The sequence below is a fragment of the Tamandua tetradactyla genome, chromosome 23 (assembly GCF_023851605.1).
Source record: "Tamandua tetradactyla isolate mTamTet1 chromosome 23, mTamTet1.pri, whole genome shotgun sequence".
NCBI lineage: Eukaryota > Metazoa > Chordata > Mammalia > Pilosa > Myrmecophagidae > Tamandua > Tamandua tetradactyla.
The window spans coordinates 41,829,990-41,855,979 of record NC_135349.1 but is presented as its reverse complement, the minus strand read 5'-3'; the positions used below and the strand labels follow the sequence as shown (position 1 = coordinate 41,855,979).

The following is a 25,990-nucleotide window of genomic DNA, read 5'->3' as shown; positions in this document are numbered from 1 at the left end:
CTAGACTATCCATGGAATTTGCTTCTGCAAATTCCGAATAGATTCCATTTCTTTACTGTGATATACAACAGCAGCTGCAGGTCAAAAGAACCCCCACTATCATCCCTTTCTACGCCCCTCTGTTATCTCTGTTCTTTGGTGGAGCCTAACAAAGTGTTCATAGAAGAGGCCAGAGGATTTTGCTTTTCTGTCTCATGGTGCTTTGAGAGAAACACTAAAGCACCTTGACAACTGCTGCCCGCTTTTCTCAGGTCACCTATATGACAGGCTTTTGAATGCTACCCAGAGCTTGAGAACTAGTCCATTTCTCCAGCTCATAAGCCTTGGGAAACACAGGATGCTCAGCTACTGGGGGGATTGTTGCAGCACCCTGTGGAACCAAAGTGGCAGGATATTCCCCTTGAAAGTCACATCATCACTTCATGATCTGATGACTTCCATTAACAGTCTCAGGGCCACCACTGGGCTCATTTATAAATGATAAACCTCACTGATTCTGGAAGATATCCCCCAAGTTTTGCTGATCTGTTGGAGAGGGCAGATCCACTTGTTTTGTGCTGAGCAGCACGGTTTGCATAATTGAAGGGTCGATGAAAAGGCTAGACTTCATCTGTTCAGCAGCTGCTGAGGTTCAACTCATGTTCTGGAGAACTGGATTAGTCTCAGGAGAGATGGGAGTATCAGCAGCAGTAGTGAGCAGGGGCTGACTCCCATAGAATACCCACTTGCACCAGTCCCTGCTAAAACAGGTCTATTAGAACAAACTGGCAGAAGTAACAGAAGTAAATCAGTGCAGATTTAAGGACCTGGGATAAGTGACTTGATGATTGGTCCTGAGTTTGCTCAGTAGATGACAAAGAGGATGAAGATGAAGATGCAAACACAAAAAAATTCAGTGCAGTTTTGTAGAGGTTTTCCTGAACTTTGCTTGCATAATTTATAGGAACTAATTTAGCACTGCCATTGTCCACTGGAAAAACTGGAGGTGGTTGAAAATGTGCCCATGAGTCCTCCTTGGAGGCAAGAGCTGAAGCACGCTTTTCTTTGAGTCGATCATCAAACTTTGCTGCTCGCACCAATTTAATATCGGAGCTTTTCCACAGCACATCACCATGGTGGGTTTTCCATGGCTTTATCCTCCAAGCCCAGTTTCACACTTCTATAAGGGCTTAGAACCATCTATTCAACTTCCCTTCTGTTCACTATAGTCAGGTTTGAAAGTTTCAAGTCCCTGTTTTAGCATTGGGACACTGGACTCATGCTGCATTATTTTGTCCCACACTAAATTAAGGTTTTCATAGCCCTTGGCACTATTGCACCCAGTTTTTCTTTTTTAAAGAGTGGTGTATCTGCTCTCAGGTCCGCTACCATATCATCTGCCCCTTTGCCCATATAACCATCAGTAATAAAGCCAGAATTATTTGTCAAAACACTATTTGGAATTGCTTCAGCATCAGTTTCGTCTAAAGATTGGTTCTCTCCAGATTTATTTTCGTAAGACTTCCCACTCTTTTTGGCCATACTGTTTTTCTGAATGAAGTTTTTGGTTTTAATTCCTGCTTTTCCAGAGGTGCTGGCCTTCACAGACTGCTTCAGCTTTGTGCCCATCGTTTGCTGGTTGCCGTTGAGGTTAATGTCCTCAGAACCTAGGCTCTTTAAAGCTATTTCTCTTTCTCCAGAATTATCATGTAGGTCATTATAGCCTGGTTTCTTTTGGGGCATTTCCTGGTGTTACTGGAGGGCATGTTTCTGCTCTTGTTTCAGTGGATTTGGCTGGGACTTGGGGCTGCCCTTGGCCCCGTGCTGCAGGTACTGGTGGGGCTACAGGTGATGGTCCCCAATAGCCCCTTGAACTCATCTACTTATCTTCATCTCCACCACGCCATCCAATTTGAAGCCCCCATCGTCCCTTGTCTCCTGTCTGGAGAACCCGCTTCCACTTGCCCTCCTTTATCCCATTCTCTACACAGCATCCTGAGTGACGTTTTACAAACAGAATCTGATCATGCCACTCAATCCATCCATGGTTTCCCATTCTTCAGGGGCCTAGGGACCAGAATCCTTACCATGGCCCACAGAGCCCTGCTGGTTTCATTCCTGCCCATCTTTCTAGGCTCATCTGGCGTTACCTTCTCCTTGCTGCCTGGATATTGGCAAGGCAGACGTCCTTTCAGGTTCTCTCATCATTTGCAGGCTTCACTCCTATTCTGTCTTCACACATGTTGCTCTCTCTGCCCTCCTCCCCGCCTCCTCTCCTTACCAAATACTGCCCAACCTTCGGAACTCAGTCAAATACCATTTTCTTTGAGAAGAATCCCATGACCCCTTGGCCTAGTGAGTATGTATTTCTTTTTATAGCAAGGGTTGGCAAACTTTTTCTGTAAATGGGCACATAGTAAAGGTCTTATGTTTTGTGGGTCAAATGGTCTCTGTCACAAACACTCAACTCTGCCATTGTAATGCAAAAATAGTCATAGATGATATGTAGAAAAACGACCCTGTCTATTTTCCATTAAAACTTTATGTACACTTCCGGAGAAGATGGCGGCTTAGTAAGACGCACGGATCTTAGTTTCTTCTCCAGGACAGCTACTAGGGGAGTAGAAACAATACAGAACAGCTCCCAAAGCCACAACAGAGATAAAAAAGACAGCGTACCCCATCCTGGAACGGCTGGCTGGCTGAGAGAAGCCGCTCGGGTGAGATCGCCAAGGCGCGCGGGCTTCACTGGGCGGGGCGGCAAGCGGCCGGAGTCACTCCCTTCCCCCTTCCCGGGCCGGCTGGGAGAATTGGACAGGCGGTCCCCTGAAACTGTGGCGGCTGGTGCCCACACCACGCGCGGCCCCCCGGACCAACTGAGAGAATTGGATCGGAAATCCCCAGGCCGCGGAGAATGGTGACAGGCGGGGGAGGCCCCTTCCAAACCCGCGACTCCCCGGGAACGTGCACTCTCCCGGGCGGGCCGCTGCCGCTGGCACCCTCCTGCCACGCTTGTCGCCCGGGCCGACTAGGAAATTCGGACGGGCGCTTTCCTGGGCTGCGGCGGCCAGCAACCCTCCCCGCGTTCAGACCCTGGGCCGGCTCGAACTCTTCCAAGCCGCTTCGGCTAGCGAACCTCCCGGACGGCGAGAGTTTTCCAAAGTTAAAGGTCCCACAGCACCTTTTACTGGTGGGACCCGCAGACAAACGTGTGCCACGAGCGCCACCTACTGGGCAGGATAAGAAAAACAGAACCCAGAGATTTCACAGAAAAATCTTCCAAACTTTTGGATCCAATACCCAGGGAAATCTGTCTAAATGCGCAGACGCCAACAGAAGATAACGGATCACACTCAAATAATTGAAAATATGGCCCAGTCAAAGGAACAAACCAATAGTTCAAATGAGATACAGGAGCTGAGACAACTAATGCTGAATATACGAACAGAAATGGAAAACCTCTTCAAAAACGAAATTGATAAATTGAGGGAGGACATGAAGAAGACATGGGCTGAACATAAAGAAGAAATAGAAAAACTGAAAAAACAAATCACAGAACTTATGGAAGTGAAGGACAAAGTAGAAAAGATAGAAAAAACAATGGATACCTACAATGATAGATTCAAAGAGACAGAAGATAGAATTAGTGATCTGGAGGATGGAACATCTGAATTCCAAAAAGAAACAGAAACTATCCGGAAAAGAATGGAAAAATTCGAACAGGGTATCAGGGAACTCAAGGACAATATGAAGCGCACAAATATACGTGTTGTGGGTGTCCCAGAAGGAGAAGAGAAGGGAAAAGGAGGAGAAAAACTAATGGAAGAAATTTTCACTGAAAATTTCCCAACTCTTATGAAAGACCTAAAATTACAGATCCAAGAAGTGCAGTGCACCCCAAAGAGATTAGACTCAAATAGGCGTTCTCCAAGACACTTACTAGTTAGAATGTCAGAGGTCAAAGAGAAAGAGAGGATCTTGAAAGCAGCAAGAGAAAAACAATTCATCACATACAAGGGAAACCCAATAAGACTATGTGTAGATTTCTCAGCAGAAACCATGGAGGCTAGAAGACAGTGGGATGATATATTTAAATTACTAAAAGAGAAAAACTGCCAACCAAGACTCCTATATCCAGCAAAATTGTCCTTCAAAAATGAGGGAGAAATTAAAACATTCTCAGGCAAAAAGTCACTGAGAGAATTTGTGACCAAGAGACCAGCTCTGCAAGAAATACTAAAGGGAGCACTAGAGTCAGAACTGAAAAGACAGAAGAGAGAGGTATGGAGAAGAGTGTAGAAAGAAGGAAAGTCAGATATGATATATATAATACAAAAGGCAAAATGGTAGAGGAAAATATTATCCAAACAATAATAACACTAAATGTTAATGGACTGAATTCCCCAATCAAAAGACATAGAATGGCAGAATGGATTAAAAAACAGGATCCTTCTATATGCTGTCTACAGGAAACACATCTTAGACCCAAAGATAAACATAGGTTGAAAGTGAAAGGTTGGGAAAAGATATTTCATGCAAATAACAACCAGAAAATAGCAGGAGTGGCTATACTAATATCCAACAAGTTAGACTTCAAATGTAAAACAGTTAAAAAAGACAAAGAAGGACACTATATACTAATAAAAGGAACAATTAAACAAGAAGACATAACAATCATAAATATTTACGCACCGAACCAGAATGCCCCAAAATATGTGAGGAATACACTGCAAACACTGAAAAAGGAAATAGACACAAATACCATAATAGTTGGAGACTTCAATTCCCCACTCTCATCAATGGACAGAACATCTAGACAGAGGATCAATAAAGAAATAGAGAATCTGAATATTACTATAAATGAGCTAGACTTAACAGACATTTATAGGACATTAAATCCCACAACAGCAGGATACACCTTTTTCTCAAGTGCTCATGGATCATTCTCAAAGATAGACCATATGCTGGGTCACAAGGCAAGTCTTAACAAATTTAAAAAGATTGAAATCATACACAACACTTTCTCGGATCATAAAGGAATGAAGTTGGAAATCAATAATAGGTGGAATGCCAGAAAATTCACAAATACGTGGAGGCTCAACAACACACTCTTAAACAACGAGTGGGTCAAAGAAGAAATTGCAAGAGAAATTAGTAAATACCTCGAGGCAAATGAAAATGAAAACACAACATATCAAAACTTATGGGATGCAGCAAAGGCAGTGCTAAGAGGGAAATTTATTGCCCTAAATGCCTATCAGAAAAGAAGAAAAGGCAAAAATGCAGGAATTAACTGTCCACTTGGGAAGAACTGGAGAAAGAACAGCAAACTAATCCCAAAGCAAGCAAAAGGAAAGAAATAACAAAGATTAGAGCAGAAATAAATGAAATTGAAAACATGAAAACAATAGAGAAAATCAATAAGACCAGAAGTTGGTTCTATGAGAAAATCAATAAGATTGATGGGCCCTTACCAAGATTGACAAAAAGAAGAAGAGAGAGGATGCAAATAAATAAAATCAGAAACGGAAGAGGAGACATAACTACTGACCTCACAGAAATAAAGGAGGTAATAACAGGATACTATGAACAACTTTACGCTAATAAATACAACAATTTAGATGAAATGGACGGGTTCCTGGAAAGACATGAACAACCAACTTTGACTCAAGAAGACATAGATGACCTCAACAAACCAATCACAAGTAAAGAAATTGAATTAGTCATTCAAAAGCTTCCTAAAAAGTCCATGACCAGATGGCTTCACATGTGAATTCTACCAAATGTTCCAGAAAGAATTAGTACCAATTCTCCTCAAACTCTTCAAAAAAATCGAAGCGGAGGGAAAACTACCTAATTCATTCTATGAAGCCAACATCACCCTCATACCAAAACCAGGCAAAGATATTACAAAAAAGAAAACTACAGACCAATCTCTCTAATGAATATAGATGCAAAAATCCTCAATAAAATTCTAGCAAATCGTATCCAACAACACATTAAAAGAATTATACATCATGACCAAGTAGGATTCATCCCAGGTATGCAAGGATGGTTCAACATAAGAAAATCAATTAATGTAATACACCACATCAACAAATCAAAGCAGAAAAATCACATGATCATCTTAATTGATGCAGAGAAGGCATTTGACAAGATTCAACATCCTTTCCTGTTGAAAACACTTCAAAAGATAGGAATACAAGGGAACTTCCTTAAAATGATAGAGGGAATATATGAAAAACCCACAGCTAATATCATCCTCAATGGGGAAAAATTGAAAACTTTCCCCCTAAGATCAGGAACAAGACAAGGATGTCCACTATCACCACTATTATTCAACATTGTGTTGAAGGTTCTAGCCAGAGCAATTAGACAAAAAAAAAGAAATACAAGGCATCAAAATTGGAAAGGAAGAAGTAAAACTATCACTGTTTGCAGACAATATGATACTATACGTCGAAAACCCGGAAAAATCCACAACAAAACTACTAGAGCTAATAAATGAGTACAGCAAAGTAGCAGGTTACAAGATCAACATTCAAAAATCTGTAGCATTTCTATACACTAGTAATGAAAAAGCTGAGGGGGAAATCAAGAAACGAATCCCATTTACAATTGCAACTAAAAGAATAAAATACCTAGGAATAAATTTAACTAAAGAGACAAAAAACCTATATAAAGAAAACTACAAAAAACTGTTAAAAGAAATCACAGAAGACCTAAATAGATGGAAGGGCATACCGTGTTCATGGATTGGAAGACTAAATATAGTTAAGATGTCAATCCTACCTAAATTGATTTACAGATTCAATGCAATACCAATCAAAATCCCAACAACTTATTTTTCAGAAATAGAAAAACCAATAAGCAAATTTATCTGGAAGGGCAGGGTGCCCCGAATTGCTAAAAGCATCTTGAGGAAAAAAAACGAAGCTGGAGGTCTAGCGATGCCGGACTTTAAGGCATATTATGAAGCCACAGTGGTCAAAACAGCATGGTATTGGCATAAAGATAGATATATCGACCAATGGAATCGAATAGAGTGCTCAGATATAGACCCTCTCATCTATGGACATTTGATCTTTGATAAGGCAGTCAAGCCAACTCACCTGGGACAGAACAGTCTCTTCAATAAATGGTGCCTAGAGAACTGGATATCCATATGCAAAAGAATGAAAGAAGACCCATCTCTCACACCCTATACAAAAGTTAACTCAAAATGGATCAAAGATCTAAACATTAGGTCTAAGACCATAAAACAGTTAGAGGAAAATGTTGGGAGATATCTTATGGATCTTACAACTGGAGGTGGTTTTATGGACCTTAAACCTAAAGCAAAAACACTGAAGAAGGAAATAAATAAATGGGAGCTCCTCAAAATTAAACACTTTTGTGCATCAAAGAACTTCATCAAGAAAGTAGAAAGACAGCCTACACAATGGGAGACAATATTTGGAAATGATATATCAGATAAAGGTCTAGTATCCAGAATTTATAAAGAGATTGTTCATCTCAACAACAAAAAGAGAGCCAACCCAATTACAAAATGGGAAAAAGACTTGAACAGACACCTATCAGAAGAGGAAATACAAATGGCCAAAAGGCACATGAAGAGATGCTCAATGTCCCTGGCCATTAGAGAAATGCAAATCAAAACCACAATGAGATATCATCTCACACCCACCAGAATGGCCATTATCAACAAAACAGAAAATGACAAGTGCTGGAGAGGATGTGGTGAAAGAGGCACACTTATCCACTGTTGGTGGGAATGTCAAAAGGTGCAACCACTGTGGAAGGCAGTTTGGCGGTTCCTCAAAAAGCTGAATATAGAATTGCCATATGACCCAGCAATACCATTGCTGGGAATATACTCAAAGGACTTAAGGGCAAAGACACAAACGGACATTTGCACACCAATGTTTATAGCAGCATTATTTACAATTGCAAAGAGATGGAAACAGCCGAAATCTCCATCAACAGAAGAGTGGCTAAACAAACTGTGGTATATACATACGATGGAATACTATGCAGCTTTAAGACAGGATAAACTTATGAAGCATGTAATAACATGGATGGACCTAGAGAACATTATGCTGAGTGAGTCTAGCCAAAAACTAAAAGACAAATACTGTATGGTCCCACTGATGTGAACAGACATTCGAGAATAAATTTGGAATATGTCATTGGTAACAGAGTCCAGCAGGAGGTAGAAACAGGGTAAGATAATGGGCAATTGGAGTTGAAGGGATACAGACGGTGCAACAGGACTAGATACAAAAACTCAAAAATGGACAGCACAATAATACCTAATTGTAAAGTAATCTTGTTAAAACACTGAATGAAGCTGCATTTGAGCTATTGGTTTTTGTTTTGTTTTGTTTTGACTTTACTATTATTACTTTTATTTTTGTCTCTATATTAACATTCTATATCTTTTTCGGTTATGTTCCTAGTTCTTCTAAACCGATGCAAATGTACTAAGAAATGATGATCATGCATCTATGTGATGATGTTAAGAATTACTGATTGCATATGTAGAATGGTATGATTTCTAAATGTTGGGTTAATTTCTTTTTTTCCGTTAATTAAAAAAAAAAAAAGAGAAGGGGTAATTGGAGCTGAAGGGATACAGACTGTACAACGGGACTGGATATAAAAACTCAGAAATGGACAGCACAATACTACCCAATTGTAATGCAATTATGTTAAAACACTGAATGAAGCTGCATGTGAGGTATAGGTTTTTTGTTTTTTTTTTTCTTTCTATTAATGTTTTAATTCTTATTCTGTTGTCTTTTTATTTCTTTTTCTAAATCGATGCAAATGTACTAAGAAATGATGAATATGCAACTATGTGATGTTATTAAGAATTACTGATTGTACATGTAGAATGGAATGATTTCTAATTGTTTTGTTAATTCTTTTTTTAATTAATAAAAAAACTATAAAAAAAAAATGAGTAGGACACTTAGAGATTCTCAGAAAATGGTAGCATAGGGCTGTGTTTAATCCCGGAGCTGAGCGTTAAGATAGCTTCATTTTGAGGGATGAATAAACTGATGTGCAATGAAAAAAAAAAAAAACTTTATGTACAAAAAAAGAGAATGTGGACCAGATTTGGCCGGCAGGTCATAGCTTACCAACCCTTGTTTAATAGGCTTAATAACATTCTCCTGCCACTCATCAAACTTGTAAGGAAATAATTACATATGCAGTTAATAGTTTGATATCTGTCTTTCTCCAAAAGATCCATAAGCTCCATGAGCAAATGGACCTTTGGTCCACTCTGTATCAGTGACCTCTAGTAGAGTACTTCAAGCATAGTCTGCTTATGTAAATGGACAAAGGTTGGCATCTCTGTATGAGCAGGGATAACATGGTACATGGAAGGAGCTTCTTTTAGGAGGGGTGGTTGCATTTCTCTGCCCCCAATATCCTCCACAAGGGAAATAGTGCCATGGCTGGGTGGTCAGTTACAAATTGGCTCGCATGCAGCCCAGGGTCCCAGCCAGGCACTTGGGCAGCACCACATCACATGGTCCCCATGGTGTAGACCACAGTTCCCCGAGAGGGCTCTGGCTACCTTCCGGCTGAGCTCACTCAGTTCGCTGAAGTGCCACTTCACTTCCTCTCCATTGCCATTGGGCCTGGAGGCTGTGTGCTAGCCTGAAGAGAGAGAAGATCTGCTGATTGGGGGCTGGGGGATTGGAACACAAGCAGGTAACATAAATGCCCTGTCTTGAAATTGGCGAGTCAATGCTTGTAAGGCTTTTTTTTTTTAAATCTGAAGACCCCTATACTGTCCTAAAATGTATTGAAAATCCTAAATAAATTTTTATTTATTTATATGGGTTGTGACTACCAATAGTTATCTATACTAGAATTTAAAACTGAGAAATTTTAAGAATGTATTCATTTAACTATAACAATAAACCCATTCATATTACTCTAAATATATAAGAAAGAATGCTTTTTAAAACCGAAAAATTGTGAAGAGACGCATTGTTTCATAATTTGGTAAATCTCTTTCATATTTCCCTTAACAGTAGATAGTTGGATTCCCTTATATGCATCTGCCTCATTCTTTGGGCTAATGAACATCATGTAGGCTCTGGAAAATACTGCTGTAGCCTATTTTGAGAAGGAAAAAGACAAATGTAATCTCAGTTTTATTTTAAAAGTAGTTTTGATTTAACAGATCCCCTGAAAGAGTCTTGGGTAACCTCAGGGGTTCTCGGACAACAGTTTGAGAACAACAGTGAATGTCAAAGAGTAAACATGTTGGTAAATTTGTTAGATATTTCAATATTCCCTTTCATAGAAGTTGCACTGTTTTGTACTTTGACCGGTTACATATGACAGTGTCTATTTTTCATCATCTTATCCACAGAGTGTATAGTGAAACTTTTGTATTTTTTTAGGCAGCTAGATAAAAAATATAACTTCAGTGGTTTTAATTTGCATTACTATTATGAGTGGGGCCAAACATTTTTTTCATGTAAGCAAGATCCATTTGAGTTCACTTTTAGTGAGTTGTATGTTGTCCATTTTTATATTGGGTTTTGTCTTTTTATTATTGATTTTTAGGAGCTCTTTATATATTAGGGAAATTAGCTATTATACTGCGATATGAATTGAATATTTTCTCCAAGCTGTCATTAGTTTTTTTTTACTTTTTACTTTGCTTGTAGAATTGTTTGTCCATGTAAAAGTTTCCTGCACTTCATGTAGTAAATTAATTAAATCATTTATTTTATGGATTCAGGATGTTGAGTTCTGGTGGTATAGGCCTTCCGCATTATTCCAAAGAGGTGTCATTTTTTAAAGAAAAGCCAGAAATCAATATCTTTATCTGATATTTTTCAAGTTTTAGAGTAGACTGATTTTTTTTTTTAATTTTAAAAGTATCCTGTGCAACAAGCCATCTTCACCTTATAGTCCAGCACTTGCCATCTCTGTGCGTGGAACCACACAGCCTTACAAAAATGCCGTGGTTATGACTTCCTTTGAGTACCACTCTTTTAATCCCTTGATAGTTCATCTACCTCTTCTCTTACCCTAGCCATGATGAATATGTCCATCTTCCCAAAAGGTTCCAGGTCTTCAGGTGAAGGTAATGACAGGGATTAGCAGCGAATGGGTAGTATCTAGAAACCCAGGGTCAAAATCTCCCACCACTGTCTTTCTCTGATGTCCCATAACTGAGCCCTTTTACCATCCCTGACTAGTGGTCATACTCTTGGCCATCCTAATAGTAGGGAATTAATCTTCTGAGAAGAATGGTTCCATCTTTGGTCAGTGCTGATTTTTTTCTTATTTAAGCGAAACTGCTTCCCCCTTACTGCCAGTCCCCTAGTCCTTTTTTCCATTGGTAGGTCACATGGAGGACGTGGGGTATGAGTAGGCAAGCCATGCGTCATCTGCTAGAGAGTCACTAGATTGCTCCACCCTGAACCAGCCTCCTGGGGCCACCCTTCTGCCAAGCCCATGCCCCACTACTCCCACTCCATGATGCCTCCATGGAATATGGGCATCTTCTTCATAGCTATGTCCCAGTACCTACCACAGTACCTGACACATCATAATGCTATTGAATGAATGGATGAATTAATGAATGTGGCCAAATTGTCCAGCTCTGTCCCTCTTCTCCACCCTATTACCTTCTCCTTGCCAGCCTAGTGATCCATCTCATCACTAGCAAAGTTAAGCTTGGCAGTTTTTTTCCAGGTGGACAGTTTTCTGGTATGAATCTGGAAAGCGTGAGTGGACATCTGAGTACCCAACTGGGTGCAAAGCACCTGGAGTTTCCACATCCAATATGTGATCAGACCTGTGAAGTAAACAGGAGACGCAGGGTGAGCCCTTCCAGTACAGTCTGCCTTACTAGCCATCAGATGCTTAAGGAGATTCATCTCAACCTGACTTAGTTCTTCCCAGGAATTAGTGAGATGATTTGATGTGGTTATGAATGAACTGGTATCAGCATCTATTTAACCTCTTTCTGCTGTACCCATCTCAGAAATCATACTCGTTTTGGAAACACCCAATTCTATATAATAAAACCCACTGTGCTTAAAATACAGTGGTATAAGAGATTGGATTATTGTCCCCAACAATTTATGCCCTTTCTGTAATAGGATTTTGTATCTCCATTCATTTTCATTACCCAGTGCATCTTGGGGGAAGGGTTTGTATTTACCCTCACTCACTTTGGCTTCCCCATGGGGTATGCTCTGGTTGATGAGGGCTTAGCGGATGCGATTGTGTGGTTGGTTGGAGATTCTTACATGAATACCCCTGTTATGTGAACAGCATATCAGGTAAGTGCTGTGCCTTCAGCCTTGGTCCCAAAATTGTGATTTGCATGAAGTTGATCTGAGCCCAGCACTTTCATAGCCAATCCAAAAAGCCATAGGGGTGGAGTGATGGTGGGAATTGTGTATGGTTCTAAGTCACTGATGTGTTTGAGATGTTTGTTATGTAACAATGCTGACTAATTTTCTTCAACTGAACCTTGAGTGATACATCTTAAATACCTAGTGCACAGAGCTTGACACATGGACTTGCCTTAGAAATTATAGTTGTTGTAATTATTGTTTCCATGTATGCATCAGTTCCAGGAAAAGTAGTCTCAAGGCTGTATAAAATGGTCTCTGAGTTTCTTATGTGCACCTTGGTAGGGTTGCAGAACTCAAATATAGTGACTGTTGATGCAAGGAAGCTGGCCAGGAGTCTGGAAAAGGCTGGATTCCCATCCCCCTGTTATTTAGACAGCAACAGCTCTAGGCCTTTGATGCTTATGCATCCTCTCCTATTTTCTAAAAGAAAAAGAAGTGGAAATTTTCTTAGCACCTTCTAGGCAGGAATATTTAGTGCCTTTGTACATGGCTTCCTTATTTCCTTCCATGGCTGACTCTGTTTCATTCTCCTTGTCTCACGTGCTCAGAGAAGCCTTCTTCTCTGATTGCGACCCAAGTCCACTTTGCCTGGTCTTCTCCATCAGCCCCAGGTGCTAATGGCACTCTTTTCTTCACCCAATGCTGACTCCCCAATAAAGTCTCGCAGATGCTCCCTTTCACCCACACTAGGAATTGCATATTGCTTTTCTCCAGGACCTCTGAAGATTGGTGTATCATCACAAAGTGTGACTACATCCATCCATTCCTCAAAACAGCACTGTACCTTCCAAGTTCGACCAGGATGTCTCCTGGGGAATCGCTTGGTCCACCATCATGCTGGGCAAACAGCTCCAAAATCCCTGCAGCAGTTTTTTTTTTTGACTTTTTAAGAGCGATTAAATAAGTTGCTAGTTCAAGTTCTAAGGCCAAGAAAATGTCACAATTAAAGCAAGTCTATAAAAATATCCAAATTAAGGCATCCAGGGACGATACCTTGGTTCAAGAAGGCTGATGAGTAGGCCATGGTGGCTCAGTGGCAGAGTTCTCGCTTGTCTTGCCAGAGACCTGGGTTGGATTCCTGGTGCCTGCCCACGCAAAAAAAAAAAAAAAAAAAAAAAAAGAAGGACGATGAAGTACAGGGTTTCTCTCTCCACTGAAAAGGCACATAGTGAACATGGTGACATCTACTAGCTTCCTCTCCAGGCCTTTTGCTTCATGTAGGTCCCTAATGGAGCTTCATCTTCTCCATCTTCTTCATTCTTCTTCATCTCCAAAGGTCGCTGGCTGGTGGACTCTGGTTCTCTTGTCACTCTGTCGTGGTTCTGCTGCTCTCTCCTCATTCTCAAAAGGAAGGCTCTCCGAAATGTCTCCTCATTTATAGGATTCCAGATTCCGGTAAAGTAATCAAAACCCACATAGAATGGGTGGAGACACATCTCCATCTAATGAAGTTTAATACCCACAACTGATTGAATCACATCAATGTGGAGATAACCTAGTCAAATTTCTAACCTACATAATTGAATAGGGGTTAAAGAGAAGAGAAACGGTTGCTCCCACAAGACTGATTAGGATTAAAACATGGCTTCTCTAGGGTACATAAGTCCTTTCAAACCAGCACATGTGGTATGTTAGGTAATCCATGAAATTTAATGCATTTGAAATTTCCCCAAAGATTTATGCTACCAGGTAGAAAATCTGAAGTACTTTAGTAAATTACAAATATTAAATTTTATAAGTTTTTCTGGAAGAGAAAAATGCCTTTTGTTATACATTAGTGTAAATAGAATCTAGCTACTTTAAGACATTCAATCAAACATTGTCTCTGTTGAGTTGTAATTGTGCATTTGAAGCAGATAAATGTTTTTTTTTCACAATCACACAGTCATATTATAAAAGCTATATCATTATACAATCATCTTCAAGAAACATGGCTACTGGAAAACAGCTCTATAGTTTCAATACTTCCCTCTAGCCATTCCAATACGCCATAAACTAAAAAGGAGATTTCTATATAATGTGTAAAAATAAATTCTCCAAGTTCACTCATTAATGTTAGCTCATATCAGTGGGACCATATGGTATTTGTCCTTTGGTTTCTAGTTAATTCTACTAAGCATAATGTCCTCAAGGTCCATCCACATTGTTACATGCTTCGTTACTTTATTCTGTGGTACAGCTGTGTAATATTTCATCAGATGTATATATCACAGCTTGTTTAGCCACTCATCTGTTGATGGACATTTGGACTGTTTCCATCTCTTTGCAATTGTAAATAATGCTGCTATAAACATTGGTGTGCAAATGTCCAATTGTGTCCTTGCCCTCATGTCCTCTGAGTATATACCTAACAATGGGATTGCTGAATCATATGGTAATTCTATATTGAGCATCCTGAGAAATCGCCAAACTGCCTTCTACAGTTGTACCATTTTACATCCCCACAAACAGTGGATAAGTGTGCCTCTTTCTCCACATCCTCTCCAGCACTTGTCATTTTCTGTTTTATTGATAATGGCCATCCTGGTGGGTGTGAGGTGATATTTCATTGTGGTTTTGATTTGCATTTCCCTATTAGCCAGGGAAGTTGAGCATCATTTCATGTGCCTTTTGGCCATTTTTATTTCCTCTTCTGAGAAGTGTCTGTTCATGTCTTTTGCCCATTTTGTAATTGGGTTGTTTGTCTTTTTGTTGTTGAGTTGAACATTCGCTATATATTCTGGACACTAGACCCTTATCAGATATGTCATTTCCTAACATTGTCTCCATTGTGTAGGTAGTCTTTTTACTTTCTTGACAAAGTTCTTTGATACACAAATGTGTTTAATTTTGAAGAGTTCCCATTTATCTATTTCTTTCTTTAATGCTTGCGCTTTCAGTGTAAGATCGAGGAAACCATCTCCCTATTATAAGTTTTATAAGACATTTCCCTGCATTTCCTTCTAGAAGTTTTATGGCCTTAGCTCTAATGTTTAGGCCTTTGATCCACTTTGAGTTAATTTTTGTATAGGGTGTGAGATATGGATCCTCTTTCATTCTTTTGCATATGGATATCCAGTTCTCTAAGCACCATTTATTGAAGAGACTGTTCTGTCCCAGGTGAGTTGGCTTGACTGCCTTATCAAAGATCAATTGTCCATAGATGAGAGGGTCTATATTTGAACACTCTATTTTTTCCATTGGTCAGTATATCTATCTTTATGCCAGTACCATGCTGTTTTGACCACTGTAGCTTCACAATATGCCTTAAAGTCAGGTAGTGTGAGACTTCTGACTTCATTTTCCTTTCTCAAGATATTTTTAGCTATTTGGATAGCCCTTCCAGATAAATCTGGTTATTAGTTTTTCTAATTCTGTAAAGTAAGCTTTTGGGATTTTAATTGAATATTGCATTGAATCTATAAATCAATTTAGGTAGAACTGATATCTTACCTATATATTGTCTTCCAATCCATGAACACAGTCATTTATTTGGGTCTTCTGTGATTTCTTTTAGCAATTTCTTATAGTTTTCTTTGCATAGGTCTTTTGTATCCTTAGTTAAATTTATTCCTAAATATTTTATTATTTTGGTTGCAATTGTAAATGGACTTTTTCCCTTGATTTTCCCTTCAGATTGCTCATTACCAGTGCATAGAAACACTACAGATTTTTTAATATTGATCTTGTAACCTGCACTTTGCTGTACTCATTTATTAGCCTTAGTAGTTTTGCTGTGGATTTTTCAGGGTTTTCAATATATAAGATCTCATCATCTGCAAACAGGAAAAGTTAAACTTCTTCCTTTCCAATTGATGCCTTGAACTTCTTTTTCTTCTCTAATTGACCTGGCTAGAACTTCCAACACAATGTTGAATAACAATGGTGACAGTGGACATCCTTGTCTCATTCCTGATCTTAGATGGAAAGCTTTCAGTCTTTCCCAAATAAGGATGATGTTAGCTGTGGGTTTTTCACATATTCCCTTTATCATGTTGAGGAAGTTCCTTTCTATTCCTATACTTTGAAGTGTTTTCAATGAGAAAGGATGTTGAATTTTGTCAGATGCCTTTTCTGCATCAACCGAGATGATCATGTTCTTTTCTGCTTTGATTTGTTGATTTGGTGCATTACATTAATTGGTTTTCTTATGCTGAACCATCCTTGCATACATGGGATGAATCCTACTTGGTCATGGTGTACAATTCTTTTAATGTGCTACTGGATTTGAATTTCTAGAATTTTGTTGAGGATTTTTGCATCTATATTCATTAGAGAGATTGGTCTGTAATTTTCTTTTCTTGTAGTATCTTTGTCTGGTATGAGAGTGATGTTGGCTTCATAGAATGAATTAGGTAGCCTTCCCTCCTCTTCAATTTTTTTTTAAAAGTTTGAGCAGGATTGGTACTAATTTGTTCTTGAATGTTTGGTAGAATTCATATGTGAAGCCATCTAGTCCTGGACTTTACTTTTTGGGGAGCTTCTTGATGTCTGATTCAATTTCTTTACTTGTTATTAGTTTGTTGAGGTCATCTATTTCTTCTTGAGTCAATGTTAGTTGTTCATGCCTTTCTAGGAACTTGTCCATTTCATCTATGTTGTCTAGTTTATTAGCATATAATTGTTCATAGTATCCTTTCATCATCTCTTTTATTTCTGCGGGTCAATGGTTATGTCTCCTATTCCATTTCTGATTTTATTTATTTGCATCCTCTCTTTCTTTTTGTCAACCTGGCTAAGGGACCATCAATTTTATTGATTTTCTCAAAGAACCAGCTGCTGGTTTTGTTGATTTTTCTCAATTGCTTTCATGTTCTCAATTTCATTTATTTCTGCTCTGATCTCTGCTATTTCTTTCCTTTTGCTTGCTTTGGGGTTAGTTTACTGTTCTTTCTTTGGTTCTTCCAAGTGAACATTTAATTCCTCAATTTTTGTTCTTTCTTCGTTTTTGATATAGGCATTTAAGGCAGGAAGTTTCCCTCTTAGCACTGCCTTTGCTGCATCCCATAAATTTTGATATGGTGTGTTTTCATTTTCATTTGCCTAGAGGTATTTACTGATTTTTCTTGTAACTTCTTCCTTGACCCACTGCTTAAGAGTGTGTTGTTGAGCCTCCATATATTTGTGAATTTTCTGGCCCTCTACCTGTTATGATTTCCAACTTCATTCCTATATCATCCAAAAAAGTGTTTTGTATGATTTCAATCTTTTTAAATTTATTGAGATTTGCTTTGTGACCCAGCATTTGGCCTATCCTTGAAAATGATATATGAGCACTTGAGAAAAAGGTGTATCCTGCTGTTGTGGGGTGTAATATTCTATATATGTCTGCTAAGTCTAGTTTGTTTATTGTATTATTCAAATTCTCTTTTTCTTTATTGATCCTCTGTCTAGATGTTCTGTCCATTGATGAGAGTGGGGAATTGAAGTCTCCAACTATAATGGTAGATGTGTCTATTTCTCTTTTCAATGTTTGCCCCATGTATTTCGGAGCACTGTGGCTCAGTGCATAAATAGTCATGATTGTTATGTCTTCTTGTTGAATTGTTCCTTTTCTTAACACATAGTGTCTTTCTTTGTCTCTTTTAATTGTTTTACATTTGAAGTCTAATTGCCGGATATTAGTATAGCTACGCCTGTTCTTTTCTGATTGTTGTTTGCATGAAATATCTTTTCCCAATCTTTCACTTTCAACCTGTTGTCCTGTGTCTAAAATGCATCTCCTATAGACAGCATATAGATGGGTCCTGTTTTTTAATCCAGTCTGCCAGTCTAGTATCTTTTTTTTATTAATTAAAAAAAAATTAACAAACAAAACATTAAGATATCATTCCATTCTACATATACAATCAGTAATTCTTAATATCATCACATAGCTGCATATTCATCATTTCTTAGAACATTTGCATCGATTTAGAAAAAATAAAAAGATAACAGAAAAAGAAATAAAATGATAATAGAGAAAAAAAGATTATACATACCATACCCCTTACCCCTCTCTTTTATTTACCACTAGCATTTCAAACTAAATTTATTTTAACATTTGTTCCCCCTATTATTTATTTTTATTCCATATGTTCTACTCTTCTGTTGATACAGTAGCTAAAAGAAGCATCAGACACAAGGTTTTCACATTCACAGAGTCTCATTGTGAAAGCTATATCATTGTTCAATCATCATCAAGAAACATGGCTACTGGAACACAGCTCTACATTTTCAGGCGGTTCTCTCCAGTCTCTCTGCTACATCTTGAACAAGAAGGTGATATCTACTTAATGCATAAGAATAACCCCCAGGATAACCTCTTGACTCTGTTTGGAGTCTCTCAGCCATTGACACTTAGTCTCATTTCACCCTTCCCCCTTTGGTCGAGAAGTTTCTCTCAATCCCTTGATGTTAATTCTCAGCTCATTCTAGGGTTTTTCTCAGTCTCTTGATGCTGAGTCTCAGCTCATTCCAGGGTCTCAGTCCCACATTGCCAGGAAAGTCCACACCCCTGGGGAGTCATGTCCCATGCAGAGAGGGGGAGGGTGGTGAGACTGCTTGTCATGTTGGCTGGAGAGAGATGCCACATCTGAGCAACAAAAGAGGATCTCTTGGGCGTGACTCTTGGCCTAAATTTTAAGTAGACTTGACCTATCCTTTGTGGGGTTAAGTTTCATATGAACAAACCCCTAGACTGGGGGATCAGCCTATAGCTTTGGTTGTCCACACTGCTTGTGAGAATATCAAGAATTCAACTTGGGGAAGTTGAGTTTTCCCCCATTCTCACCATTCCCCGAAGGGGGCTTGCAAATACTTTTCCAGTCACTGATCAAATCGCTCTGGGATTCATCTGGGCATCACTCTGGACAAACCAACAAAATCTCCTGTCCTATCTGAGATTCCAAGTTCTATGACATTCAATCAAACTGTCTACATGAGTTATATTAGGAAATGCTCTAGTCAAAATATAAATTTTGTAAAAAATAAAAATTTTTTGCTTTAGTCTCACACATAAGGTGACATTTTAAAGTATTAATTATCATCTATTTTCAGCACCCTGCAATAATGACATTCCTTTGTTCTTTCTCATGCAAAAACATTTTTAAAATTTGTACATTGTACATTTCACTATTATTATACACTCTAGGCATTCCTAGATTATACCATCTCAATCTCTAACATCTATCTTTCTTTCTGATTTCATTTATGTCCCTAGCCCTCCTCCCTCTATCATTCTCACATGCAGCTTCATTCAGTGTTTTAACACAATTACATTACAGTTAGGTAGTATTGTGCTGTCCATTTATGAGTTTTTATATCCAGTCCTGTTGCACAGTCTGTATCCCTTCAGCTCCAATTACCCAATATCTTACCCTATTTCTATCTCCTGATGGTCTCTGTTACCAACGACATATTCCAAGTTTATTCACTAATGTCAGTTCATATCAGTGAGACCATACAGTATTTGTCCTTTAGTTTTTGGCTAGTCTCACTCAGCATAATGTTCTCTAGGTCCATCCATGTTGTTACATACTTCATAAGTTTATTCTGTCTTAAAGCTGCATAATATTCCATCGTATGTATATACCACAGTTTGTTTAACCACTCATCTGTTGATGGACATTTTGGCTGTTTCCATCTCTTCGCAATTGTAAATAATGCTGCTATAAACATTGGTGTGCAAATGTCCGTTTGTGTCTTTGCCCTTATGTCCTCTGAGTAGATACCTAGCAATGGTATTGCTGGGACATATGGCAATTCTATATTCAGCTTTTTGAGGAACCGCCAAACTGCCTTCCACAGTGGTTGTACCATTTGACATTCCCACCAACAGTGGATAAGTGTGCCTCTTTCTCCATATCCTCTCTAGCACTTGTCATTTTCTGTTTTGCTGATAATGGCCATTCTGGTGCGTGTGAGATGATATCTCATTGTGATTTTGATTTGCATTTCTCTAATGGCCAGAGACATTGAGCATCTCTTCATGTGCCTTTTGGCCATTTGTATTTCCTCTTCTGGTAGATGTCTGTTCAAGTCTTTTTCCCATTTTGTAATTGGGTTGGCTCTCTTTTTGTTGTTGAGTTGAACAATCTCTTTATAAATTCTGGATACTAGACCTTTATCTGATATGTCATTTCCAAATATTATCTCCCATTGAGTAGGCTATCTTTCTACTTTCTTGATGAAGTTCTTTGATGCACAAAAGTGTTTAATTTTGAGGAGCTCCCATTTGTTTATTTCCTTCTTCAGTGCTCTTGCTTTAGGTTTAAGGTCCATAAAACCGCCTCCAAATGCAAGTTTCATAAGATATCTCCCTACATTTTCCTCTAACTGTTTTATGGTCTTAGACCTAATGTTTAGATCTTTGAACCATTTTGAGTTAACTTTTGTATAGGGTGTGAGATACGGGTCCTCTTTCATTCTTTTGCATATGGATGTCCAGTTCTCTAGGCACCATTTATTGAAGAGACTGTTCTGTCCCAGGTGAGTTGGCTTGACTGCCTTATCAAAGATCAAATGTCCATAGATGAGAGGGTCTATATCTGAGCACTCTATTCGATTCCATTGGTCGATATATCTATCTTTATGCCAATACCATGCTGTTTTGATCACTGTGGCTTCATAATATGCCTTAAAGTCCGGCAGTGTGAGACCTCCAGCTTCGTTTTTTTTCCTCAAGATACTTTTAGCACTTCGGGGCACCCTGCCCTTCCAGATAAATTTGCTTATTGGTTTTTCTATTTCTGAAAAGTAAGTTGTTGGGATTTTGATTGGTATTGCATTGAATCTGTAAATCAGTTTAGGTAGAATTGACATCTTAACTATATTTAGTCTTCCAATCCACGAACACGGTATGCCCTTCCATCTATTTAGGTCTTCTGTGATTTTTTTTAACAGTTTCTTATAGTTTTCTTTGTATAGGTCTTTTGTCTCTTTAGTTAAATTTATTCCTAAGTATTTTATTCTTTTATTTGCAATTGTAAATGGAATTCGTTTCTTGATTCCCCCTCAGCTTGTTCATTACTAGTGTATAGAAACACTACAGATTTTTGAATGTAAATCTTGTAACCTGCCACTTTGCTATTCGTTTATTAGCTCTAGTAGTTTTGCTGTGGATTTTTCAGGGTTTTTGACATATAGTATCATATCATCTGCAAACAGTGATAGTTTTACTTCTTCCTTTCCAATTTTGATGCCTTGTATTTCTTTTTCTTGTCTAATTGCTCTGGCTAGAACTACCAACATGATGTTGAATAACAGTGGTGATAGTGTACATCCTTGTCTTGTTCCTGATCTTAGGGGGAAAGTTTTCAGTTTTTCCCCATTGAGGATGATGTTAGCTGTGGGTTTTTCATATATTCCCTTTATCATTTTAAGGAAATTCCCTTGTATTCCTATCCTTTGAAGTGTTTTCAACAGGAAAGGATGTTGAATCTTGTCAAATGCCTTCTCTGCATCAATTGAGATGATCATGTGGTTTTTCTGCTTTGGTTTGTTGATATGGTGTATTACATTAATTGATTTTCTTATGTTTAACCATCCTTGCATACCTGGGATGAATCCTGCTTGGTTATGATGTATAATTCTTTTAATGTGTTGCTGGGTTTGATTTGCTAGAATTTTGTTGAGGATTTTTGCATCTATATTCATTAGAGTGATTGGTCTGTAGTTGTGTTAGTTAGATTCAGTTGTCAACTTGGCCAGGTGAGCATACCTAGTCTTGTTGCTGCAGACATAAGCCAATGGTATGTGAACCTCATCTGTTGCTAATTACATCTGCAGTCAGTTAGAAGGCATGTCTGCTGCAATGAGTGACGTTTGACTTAATTGGCTGGTGCTTAAATGAGAGAGCGCCAAGTGGCACAGCCTAAGCAGCCGGCATTCCTCATCTCAGCACTTGCAGCTCAGCCCAGGTCTTTGGAGATGCAGAAAGAAGTCACCCCGGGGAAAGTTGTTGGAACCCAGGGGCCTGGAGAGACCACAGAGACCGTCTTGTGCCTTCCATGTAAGAAAGAACCTCAGTGGAAAGTTATCTGCCTTTCCTCTGAAGAACCAACAAAATAAATCCCCTTTTATTAAAAGCCAATCCATCTCTGGTGTGTTGCATTCTGGCAGCTAGCAAACTACAACAGTAGTTTTCTTTTTTTGTAATATCGTTGCCTGGTTTTGGTATGAGGGTGATGTTGGCTTTGTAGAATAAATTAGGTAGCTTTCCCCCCACTTCAATTTTTTTGAAGAGTTTGAGCAGGGTTGGTACTAATTCTCTCTGGAATGTTTGGTAGAATTCACATGTGAAGCCGTCTGGTCCTGGACCTTTCTTTTTGGGAAGCTTTTTAATGATTGATTCAATTTCGTTACTTGTGATTGGTTTGTTGAGGTCATTTATTTCTTCTTGAGTCAAAGTTGGTTGTTCATGCCTTTCTAGGAACTTGTCCATTTCATCTACATTGTTGGATTTATTAGCATAAAGTTGTTCATAGTATCCTGTTATTACCTCCTTTATTTCTGTGAGGTCAGTGGTTATGTCTCCTCTTCCATTTCTGATCTTATTTATTTGCATCCTCTCTCTTCTTTTTGTCAATCTTGCCAAGAGCCCATCAATCTTACTGATTTTCTCATAGAACCAACTTCTGGTTTTATTGATTTTTTCTATTGTTTTCATGTTCTCAATTTCATTTATTTCTTCTCTAATCTTTGTTATTTCTTTCCTTTTGCTTGCTTTGAGGTTAGTTTGCTGTTCTTTCTCCAGTTCTTCCAAGTGAACAGTTAATTCCTAAATTTTTGTCCTTTCTTCTTTTTTTATATAGGCATTTAGGGCAATAAATTTACCTCTTAGCACTGCCTTTGCTGCATCCCATAAGTTTTGATATGTTGTGTTTTCATTTTCATTTGCCTTGAGATATTTACTGATTTCTCTTGTAATTTCTTCCTTGACCCACTCATTGTTTAAGAGTGTGTTGTTGAGCCTCCATGTATTTGTGAATTTTCTGGTGCTCTGCATATTATTGATTTCCAACTTCATTCCTTTATATCTGAGAAAGTGTTGTATGTGATTTCAATCTTTTTAAATTTGTTGAGACTTGCTTTGTGACCCAGCATATGGTCTATCTTTGAGAATGATCCATGAGCACTTGAGGAAAAGGTGTATCCTGCTGTTGTGGGGTGTAATGTCCTATAAATATCTGTTAAGTCTAGCTCATTTATTGTAATATTCAAATTCTCTGTTTCTTTATTGATCCTCTGTCTAGATGTTGTCCATTGATGAGAGTGGGGAATTGAAGTCTCCACTTATTATGGTAGATGTGTCTATTTCCCTTTTCAGTGCTTGCAGTGTTTGCCTCACATATTTTGGGGCATTCTGGTTCAGTGCATAAATATTTATGATTGTGATGTCTTCTTGTTGAATTGTTCCTTTTATTAGTACATAGTAACTTTGTTTTTCTCTTTTAACTGTTTTACATTTGAAGTCTGATTTGTTGGATATTAGTATAGCTACTCCTGCTCTTTTCTGGTTGTTATTTGCATGAAATATCTTTTCCCAACCTTTCACTTTCAACCTATGTTTATCTTTGGGTCTAAGATGTGTTTCCTGTAGACAGAATATAGAAGGATCCTCCAATCTAGTATCTTTTGATTGGGAAGTTTAATCCATTAACATTTAGTGCTATTACTGTAAGGGTAGTACTTTCTTCTACCATTTTGCCTTTTCGATTTTATATGTCATATCTATTTTTTTCTCTTTTTACCTTTACCAATAGTCTTCATTTCTACACTCTTCTCCACACCTCTCTTTCCTGTCTGTTCCTATCTGCCTCTAGTGCTCCCTGTAATATTTCTTGCAGAATGGTCTCTTGGTCACAAATTGTCTCAGAGATTTTTTCATCTGAAGATATTTAAATTTCCCCCTCATTTTTTTAAAATTTTTTTTTATTAATCAAAAAAAAGAAAAGAAATTAACACAACATTTAGAAATCATTCCATTCTACACATGCACTCAGTAATTCTTAGTATCATCACATAGATGTATGATCATCATTTCTTAGTACATTTGCATCGATTTAGGAAAAGAACTAGCAAAACAGCAGAAAAAGATATAGAATGTTAATATAGAGAAGAGAATTAAAATAATAATACTAATAAAATATATATATATATATATATAAAGGAAAAAGAAAAAAACAAAAACAAAAGATGCAAACAAACAAACAAAAAAACCATATTTCAGGTGCAGCTTCATTCAGTGTTCCAACATAGTTACATTACACTTAGGTATTATTGTGCTGTCCATTTTTGAGTTTTTGTATCTAGTCCTGTTGCACAGTCTGTATCCCTTCAGCTCCAATTACCCATTACCTTATCCTGTTTCTAACTCCTGCTGGTCTCTGTTACCAATGATATATTCCAAGCTGATTCTCGAATGTTGGTTCACATCAGTGGGACCATACAGTATTTGTCCTTTAGTTTTGGGCTAGACTCACTCAGCATAATGTTCTCTAGGTCCATCCACGTTATTACATGCTTCATAAGTTTAGTCTGTCTTAAAGCTGCATAATATTCCATCGTAGGTATACGCCACAGTTTGTTTAGCCACTCGTCTGTTGATGGACATTTTGGCTGTTTCCATCTCTTTGCAAATGTAGATAATGCTTCTATAAACACTGGTGTGCAAATGTCCGTCTGTGTCTTTGCCCTTAAGTCCTTTGAGTAGATACCTAGCAGTGGTATTGCTGGGTCATAATCCATTCTGCCATTCTATGTCTTTTGATTGGGAAATTCAGTCCATTAACTTTTAGTGTTATTACTGTTTGGATAATATTTTCCTCTACCATTTGGCTTTTGTATTATATATATCATATCTGATTTTCCTTCTTTCTACACTTTACTCCATACTTCTCTCTTCTGTCTTTTCATATCTGACTCTAGTGCTCCCTTTAGTATTTCTTGCAGAGCTGGTCTCTTGGTCACAAATTCTCTCAGTGACTTTTTGTCTATAAATGTTTTAATTTCTCCTTCATTTTTGAAGGACAATTTTGCTGGATATAGGAGTCTTGGTTGGCAGTTTTTCTCTTTTAGTATTTTAAATATATCATCCCACTGTCTTCTAGCTTCCATGGTTTCTGCTGAGAAATCTACACATAGTCTTATTGGGTTTCCCTTGTATGTGACAGATTGTTTTTCTCTTGCTGCTTTCAAGATCCTCTCTTTCTCTTTGACCTCTGACATTCTAACTAGTAAATGTCTTGGAGAACGCCTATTTGGGTGTATTCTCTTTGGGGTGCACTGCACTTCTTGAATCTGTAAATTTAGGTCTTTCATAAGAGTTGGGAAATTTTCAGTGATAATTTCTTCCATTAGTTTTTCTCCTCCTTTTCCCTTCTCTTCTCCTTCTGGGACACCCACAACACGTATATTTGTGCGCTTCATATTGTCATTCAGTTCCCTGATCCCCTGCTCAAGTTTTTCCATTTTTTCCCTATAGTTTCTGTTTCTTTTTGGAATTCAGATGTTACATCCTCCAGTTCACTAATTGTAGCTTCTGTCTCTTTAGATCTACCATTGTAGGTATCCATTGTTTTTTCCATTTTTTCTTCTTTGTTCTTCACTCCCATAAGTTCTGTGATTTGTTTTTTCAGATTTTCTAT

General features: G+C 38.2%; 1 pseudogene; it reads right to left on the bottom strand.

Annotated features, from left to right (window-relative positions):
- Nucleotides 1-2,105, bottom strand: LOC143666772 (FMR1-interacting protein NUFIP2 pseudogene; annotated as a pseudogene).
- Nucleotides 2,106-25,990: the final 23,885 nt, after the last annotated feature.